At 37.5% G+C, this 8,799-nt stretch overlaps 1 pseudogene; it reads left to right on the top strand.

Moving 5' to 3' along the window:
* The first annotated feature begins 2,590 nt into the window (after nt 1–2,590).
* Nucleotides 2,591–3,395, top strand: LOC118628560 (annotated as a pseudogene).
* Nucleotides 3,396–8,799: the final 5,404 nt, after the last annotated feature.

Genomic DNA, 8,799 nt, shown 5'->3' with positions numbered 1-8,799 from the left:
TAATCTTTATATCTTTTAATATGTTCATTGATGTTGTGTGCTAGTATATTTACAACCAGTGGTGTGGCTGGACTGGCCCTTGTGATTCTTATTATGATTGCAAGATGCCTTTAGCAATAAGTATCAGGAAACTTTGAAAAATGAAAGGTGTATTACTTAAAGTTCTGAAAGTTACATGGCACACCTGGGGCTACACATATGTCCTGAGGTAGGTAGAAAGGGTTGGGTCATAGGCCTGGGGTTCTGCTTTTTTAAAAAAGAAAATTTTTTCTTCATTGATTTTAAAGAGAGAGAAAAGGAGAGGGAGGGAGAGATAGAAATATCAATGAGAGAGAGCATCGATTGGTCGCCTCCTGCATGCCCCCCACTGGGGAATGGGCCCACAACCTGGGCATGTGTCCTCTCTGGGAATTGAACTGGCAACCTGTTGTTGCATGGGTCAACATTCAACCACTGAGTCACACCAGCTTGGCTGGGGTTCTGCTTTTACAGGGATCAGTTGGGACCTAGGGTTCTGTGGAATCTCTCTTAGTCGATGAACTTAAGATGTAAGAGTGGGGATTTAAAGTGTGGGAAGAGAATGGTCAGTTATTGGTCAGTTATCTAAGGAGCTGGGAAGGTAAAGGGGGATGTGGAGATGACCTGGCTCTTTATCTAGTTGTGTGGCCACAGTGTGTCTGAGAAGTGGGTGACTCTGTGAAATGGATGCCTTAGCAGTCAAAGCTTGTCATACACTTGTATTACAAAAGAGAAAAACTCAGGGGCAAAATAAACCAGTCAGAGAAAGACAAGTATCACATGATCTCACTTATATGTGGAATCTAATGAACAAAATAAACCGATGAATAAAATAGAACCAGAGGCATGAAAACATGGAACAAACTGACTGACCAATCTCAGAGGAAAGTGGGGTGGTGGGCAGAAAGAGATTCACCAAAGAACTTACAAGCATATATATATGCATTACCCATGGACACAGACAATAGGCCTAGTGTGGTGCGGGTCCCAAATGGAAGGGGGCAATAGGGGGGAAAAGGGGGAACATCTGTAATACTCTTAACAATAAAGATAAAATAAATAAATATAGCCCTGGCCAGTTTTTCTCAGTGGTTAGAATGTTGGCCTGCAAACCAAAGAGTCCTGGATTTGATTCCAGCCAAGGGCACGATTCCAGCCAAGGTGGTGGTTCATCCCCACCTTGGTTGGTGTCGTGCAGAAGGCAGCCAGCCGATGTGTCTCTCTCACATCGATGTTTCTCTCTCTCTCCCTCTTCCTCTCTCTCTCTCTCCCTCTTCCTCTCTCTCTCTCACTCTGTCTAAAGATAAATGTAAAAATATCTTCGGGTGAGGATTAAAAATAATAATAAATGAATAAATACACAGGCTTATATAGGTTATATGAGATTTAGTTCCATGGTTGCTTGAACCAAAAGAAACTCAAAATGGATAATCTGTTAACTCTATGCAGCCTTTTGTGCATTTATGAAGCTGAAAAGCAAGTGCTCTTTAAAAGATAAAATCTTCAACAAAGAACCCAATTAAAAAATGGGCAGAGGAACTAAATAGACACCTCTCCAAACAGGACATAGAAATGACTAAGAAACATATGAAGAAATGCTCATCATCACTAATCATCAGAGAGATGCAAATTAAAACAACAATGAGGTATCACCTCACACCTGTCAGAATGGCATCACCTCACACCTGTCAGAATGGCTGTCATCAACAAATCGTCAAAAAACAAGTGTTGGCGAGGGTATGGAGAAAAGGGGACTCTAGTACACTGCTGGTGGGAATGCAGACTGGTGCAGCCACTATACAAAACAATATGGTGTTACCTCAAAAAATTAAAAATTAAACTTCCATTTGACCCAGTGATCTCGCTTCTAGGAATATACCCTAAGAAGCCTGAAACACCAATCAGAAAGAATATATGTACCCCCATGTTTATAGCAGCACTATTTACAATGGCTAAGATCTGGAAACAGCCCAAGTGTCCATCAGTAGACGAATGGATAAAAAAGCTGTGGTACATATACACAATGGAGCACTAAGAAAGAAAGATCTCTTATCCTTTGAGACTACATGGAGGGGCCTGGAAAGTATCATCCTAAGTGAAACAAGCCAAACAGAGAAAGACAAGTTTCATATGATCTCACTTATTTGTGGAACATAATGAACATAACAGTCTGAGGAATGGGGTAGTCCCAGAGACGTGGGAGTGGGTACAGAATGACAATCACCAGAAAAGGGGATAGTAGGGGAGAGATAAACCACAGAACTTATATGCATGTATGCATGAACAGTGGACATGGACAGCAAAATGGGGAAAGGGCAGGGAGGAAGGGGGAGGGGGGAATCAGTGGGGGGAAAAGGAGAAACATCTGTAACAAAAACTAATTAATAAAAATAAATAAATAAAATAAAAGATAAAATCTTCAGAGAAAAGCATTTTCTGCCTCCATAAATAGTAAACCAAGAGCTTGTACATCATCTAATAACAATAATAAATATTCCTTAGCCAAAGACAAAAAACAAAAACAGGGAGCCCCACTGCAGTATAGTTAAGGGCCAGGAGAAATACAGTGGAAATGCAAACTAATGAAATTATAAAACCTGTCAAACACTTCTCGGAACTGGAAAACAGTGTCCTGCTTGTTTTAGTTGAAAAGTACAATATGTGCTGAAATGTAAGAAAGTGATGCACCAAACTATTGTCCTCAAGCATCGTACCTGGCAGGCGCTTGCCCACAAATACAACTGCCAGTCGAGGTATCAGACAGCTGAAGTGCTGGGAGAACATCAAGGCTCAACCAAAATAATTATGGCCCATGAGAGAAGAGAGAGAGTAAAACAAAGTGCCAGCCGACTTCTGAGTACTCACCTTCTGCAAAAGAACAAGATCTCCAGCATGCTGCCAGATGAGCTCTGCTCTCTGCAGAGCCCTCCCATAGAAAACCCAGAATACCACCCTGACACCCACAGCCCGAGAATCATTTGCTGTTTCAGAGAACTGTGCAATGATGAGAAAGTGTTCATACATTTTTTAGTATGTGAAGAGACTGACCTCTCAACCTGAACCCTCGTGTTCAGCTGTCAGAATAACAGCGAATAAAAAGTACAGGAGCAAAACCTCTCAGAAAGGTGCTTTAAAAAAAGATGCGTGAGGAAGAACACTATGAACAAATGTTCATCTTACAACCGCAGCTAATACAAATGAGTGAGGTGCATGTGGCCAAATCCAGCAGACAGAGTGCAAGTGGGAGATGGCGGAGGAGGAACACGGGATAAAAATGGAAGTTCTCAATAAGAAGATGTATTGGGAAAGAAAATTAAACTTTTACCAAGGAATCGCCTGTTTCCTCATTTAACTGGCCCTTTCCCAATTCAACCTAAGATTGTGACAATGGCTCCTTTGTGATTCATCTGTGTTGGCAAAGAAAGTCTGGAACACGAACTCGTGGACAATAACCTGTAACAGAGCTACAACTAGGAAACTTAGAGTGGTAGTCACTTGTTTAAGGTACAGTCAGGAAAACAGCTGCATCCTCTGAACCTGTTAAGTGGCAATGAAGCTGTTATAGTCTTCTGGAAATTACCACTGAGTGCTTTTATTCTGAATGCAATGTCTCTCAATTTGAATTCATACAAGAACCAAAGGAAGAGAGAAAAACACACTGTCAGCCTTACACTACAATTGATTTATTGCACTGATTAAGACCTCAGGTCCAATTTTGGGAAGCAGTGATGAGAATTATGTTGTTTCCTTCAACATTTCACCATAACAGTATGTTTGCTAGGAGTTTTTGTAACTACGTTTATCAGAGAATATGGTTACATTTATTGTTCTTTTGTAAGTGTTTTGTTGAGAATAGATGCTAAATTTTATAAAATTATTTTCTGTGTCCTTTGAGATTAATGATTTTTATGATCCATAAGATTTTCCTTCATCTTATTAATGTGATAAATTATATTGATAGATTTTTAATATCAATTTTACATTTATGGAATAAACCCAAGTTAGATGTGTCACTTTATTTTTTCTTATTCATTGCCAGATTTAATTTGTTAATATTTTGTTTAGAACTTTTACATCTATATTTATCAGTGAGAGTGTCCTGAACTGTTCTTTACTTAATACCGTTTTTATCAAGTTTTGCTATAAGATTATGCAGAGCTCAAAAATAACAGAAAATATTCTTTTTTTTCCCCAACTGGAAAACTTTTAATATAATCACCATAATTTCTTTATTAAATTGCAGTCGCGGGTAGTTTTAATTATACTTTGATAGATAAAAGTTAAAGGACAAACCAGATTTTCTCCTTTATAAGTTTTGAAACTACTGTCAGAGAGATATAATTATAGATTATATTTTTAAGCATTTATAGAGCTACTTGCATTTTCTATTTGTCTCTTTGTCTATTTTTATATTATGTTTACATAAGAGTATGACTTTTGTATATACATTTTGCTATTTATTGGCTAAAAGTTACTCATATATTATTATGATTTTTCAATGTCTTTAAGAATGTCAAGATATTGCCTTTTTCATATTAATGTTGGTTTTATATGCATTCTCTCTTTTATACTTACCAGTTCCACATTGGATAAATAATTTCATTGATCTTTCAAAAAGTCAATTGTCAGAGGCTGAGTTCTCTAGGAGTAGATACTGAGGCAGAATTTTGGATGCAAATTATTGTAAACAAAAGTTCAGAGGATCCTTTCAAGAAATTAAAAGAGAGTTTATTCAGATAATGGATATGTGAACCAGGAAATGTAGCCCTCAGTATGAAATGAAAATATGTCCCAAGATGGAGGGGATAAGGCAAGTTTTTAAAAGGCAAAAGTTGTAAAGAGCTGATGAGCTAAGGGATGGGTTGCTAGGAGAAACAAGACCACACATCATTCATTGTCTGACTGGTGGAGACAACTGAACTTTCAATGATTGGCTGAATCAGTGGGCAAGCAAGTGGGGTGGTGAGATGAGAACAATGGGTAATATATAATTAAGCATTAATGAACATCTTACTTTCAGCCCAGTCCTGTTTTAAAAAGGGGGGTGGGGCTGGGTTTTATTACACAGTTATAAACCAGGGAGTATATTATTTATCAGCGATGAAAGGAGTACAATCTATCAAACAGTAGAATCAGCACAGGGAGCTGCTGGATCTACAGGAGGTTTTAGACTCTAAAAGGGCAAGTCTATACCTTACAAACAGCTTCAGAGCTCTAGCTGCAAAAATCCAAATGTTGGGCCACAAGTTATGACATTAAAGTTCTTGTAAGGCTTCAATGTTTATTAGGAATCAACCCCTGTGAGGGGAAGAGGAAGAGAGCAGCCTTGGCCAAGGAGAAGAGCTGAATTGCAGCACAGGCCAAAGTCTTGGCCAACACACCGAGACTCTCTGCTGCACCTCTGTCAGGTGAAACAGCGAGGCATTCGCTTCCCAGCTTGTGACTGCAAGGAAATGGCTTTCTGAAACTGAGGCAAACTAGAGTCCCTGGTCATGTCATGTCCCCTAATTCAAAGGATTCTCATGAATTTTAATGTCTTCTCTTTCATCTACTTTCCTTCAGTGGGTCTTAGGAACTCAACATTATCATTTTATGCACAGTAACTTGAGTTTTTCAGAAATCATTTCCAAATGCTCTGTATTTTCAAAAATAAATGTATGGGTTTATGTGAATATTTTATCCATATTCCCTCTTGTAATAAAAACACTAATATTTTAATAGTGCCTTTATGAAATTTTCTTTTTATATGACTCACACCTTTCCCTTTTTTATACCTCTGTTAGTACAATCTTTCCTGACCCATTTTTTTTGCAATAATGTATGTAATGTACTAGCTTCATTTCCCTAGGTAGATGTCTTTACTTCAGTTTACCGCCTGAAACTCAATTTCCTCATTTCAGGGTTTTTATTCCCAAGAGGATATTATGTGAGACATAGCAACCTCTTGTGTCAGAAAAATTTTCCCATTGTCTTAATTCTAAAATAGAAAGGTAAGTACTTATGTCCAGTCAGGTGAGTAGGATAGCCCTTCAGTCTAATACCTTGTACGCCCCCCAGTGGCTTCCACTATGTGCTGATTACATCCTGCTGCCCTATCCATCTCATTCTCGCCATCCAGGATTTCTTTCTCTAAATGCAGGCAGTAAGATATAGACTTAATGGAATATATTTTTATCTAATATCTCAACTGCAATACAGTATTGTTAATACCTAAAAATTGCCAAGCACTGATTAAAGAGGTTGACATTCATTATATCATTTAGCACCATGACAATAGATAAAGTTATTATAATTATTTAACCAATGTTAAACTGAGTCACAAAGAGGTTAAATTACTTCCCCAAAGTCTCAGAGCTAATGAGTGGATAAGCCACCATCCTGACAGGATACAATTAGCATACTAAAATCAGTTTGGTTTATATACATTAACAAACACCTATCTAAAAATGAAATTAAGAAAATAATTTTATTTAAAATGGCATCACAAGGGGTAAAATACTCAGAAATAAACTTAACCACAGTGGGGAACAACTTGTACTCAGAAAACTACAAAATAATTATTTTAAAAAATTTAAAAATACAAATAAATCAATAGACATCACCTGTTCATGGATTGGAACAATTAATATTGTAAAATGTTCCATGTTTCCAAAGAAGTCATGGTAATCAAAACAGTATGGTCCTAGCAAAACAAGAGATATATAAACCAATGGAATAGAATAGAGAGCCCATAAATAAATGTGGTGGTGAAGTATTGAACAGGGGGATGGACATTCTATGGTTCCGCCTCAGTCCTTTAGTGAGGTCTTGCCTCTGGTTTGTGGGCTTCACAAATGTTTCTCATTTTTCTTTATTTTTTTTTCTTTATTGATTTTTACAGAGAGAGATAGAAACATGGATGAGAGAGAACATCAATTGGCCACCTCCTGCATGCCCCCCACCGGGGATTGGGCCCACAACCTGGGCATGTGCCCTGACCGGGAATCGAACCGGTGACCTCTTGGTGCATGGGTTGATGCTCAACCACTAAGCCACACCAGCCACACTCTCATTTTTCTTTTTATCCTCCTTCAAGTGCAACCAAAATGGTTAGAGTGGGCTTGAGTTGTGTATTTCTCTTTTGCCACGTGCAAGGCTCTAGATGACTGGAGTTGGGTATTCCCTTCCCCCAGATTAGCTGGTTTCATATAATATCCTAGTAGGTTAGGTAGGCTCTGGTTAACCAGTTTCTCCAGCAGGCAGAACTTGTTAAGAAGAAGAGAGTGCTCTGGCATATCTGTATTTCAAAATGATTCATTTCCCATCCTTTTGCTGTAAGCACAAGTGAATTTTTCTCTTATATTTACTATGGGAATTTGTATAAACCTGTGAAGGCAAATTTACCCAACTGTTGGAACTCCCCTGTGACTGGGTTACATGGTGCTTTTAACTCTCAGTGCTGTTCACACAGAGCCTCTAAACATTTGTCCATTACACGTCAGGCTTTCCTAACCAGCGCTGTGGCTTCTGCAGTGAGTCTCTGCTCCAGTGTGCTATGACTCACTGTATTCACTCTTCTGTCTCTCCAGTTTGGGGGGCAGCTTTGTCCTTTTTCCTCACCTCTTTTAATGATCTCAGAAGAGATGTTATTTTTAAGTTGACTCAGTTTTAACTTTTTAGGATGCAATAGTGACTTCCAAACTCCTTGCCTCTGGAACCAGAAACCAGAAATCCCCATCCTTCTTCATATGTTTATATCATTATTTTGGTTTCTTTATTGATAATGCTAAACAGTTAAACAATGTACTTTTAGCAGTATTTCTCATCCAAAGAAAAATAAGCAGTAAATGTCTACTCTTCATTTAGTAAAATGAGGATATTTGTGTCCACAAAATTTCCTTCAACTGACTATATTTTTACTTTAGATCACTTATATTGTTGTCTTACCACAGATAAACCTCATTTATTTTCTTAAAAGTTGAAAATGTACAAATAGTATTTATAATTTTATGACTATGGGAATATGCATTATACATATTTATTGTATACTCATTTAACTTGCACAGTTTTTTAAATTTTCTTCAGTTTTCAATTAGTTAGATTTTCCCTTTGAATTGTCATGACTTCATCACCTTCTTACCTTGTTTTAAATATGCAAGTATAGTGCAAATTCTTAGACTTCCATCTTTTCCTCTAGATATTGCCTATTAGAGCCCTCTCTGGTCTTTTTCCAGACTAGACTTGATACTCTCTAGCTTTCTGCAAATGTGACATTCTGAAACTTACTCTAATTATCTTAGTGTTTTACACTGCTCATCAGGTCTCATTTATTCTCTTTCTGTTAATTCACTTGGTTTTTTGGAAACCATCCTCAAGTAACTTCTTAGGTTAAATTCATTTTAACCAAGAGCTTAAAAGACATCCATTCATACCCTGGCTGGTTTGGCTCAGTGGTTGGAGCATCGGCCTGTGGACCAGAGAGTCCTGGGTTCGGTTTCTGCTAGGGGCCATACCAAAAAAAAAACAAAAAATGACATCCATTTCTTCACCTTCCAAAATCCTGTCTATTACAATTTCTTCCCATATGTCATTTTATTTGCTTTTCAGTCAAGCTTATAAAATTTATAGATGTTCATTTATTTTTCTCTAATGTAATTTACCATTACCTCTTTATCAAAAATGCTCTAAAATGTCACAAAAATATGTTTAGTATAGATATTTAAAATTCATAATCCTTGGAATCTTTTTTTTTTTTTTTTATCCTCACCCGAGGACATTTTTCCTTTTTTGTTCTGGTAGAGT

Source organism: Molossus molossus, unplaced genomic scaffold (genome assembly GCF_014108415.1).
Source record: "Molossus molossus isolate mMolMol1 unplaced genomic scaffold, mMolMol1.p scaffold_m16_p_13, whole genome shotgun sequence".
NCBI classification, from domain to species: domain Eukaryota; kingdom Metazoa; phylum Chordata; class Mammalia; order Chiroptera; family Molossidae; genus Molossus; species Molossus molossus.
Note: the sequence above shows the minus strand (reverse complement) of the source record. Positions and strands in the feature narration are given on the sequence as shown.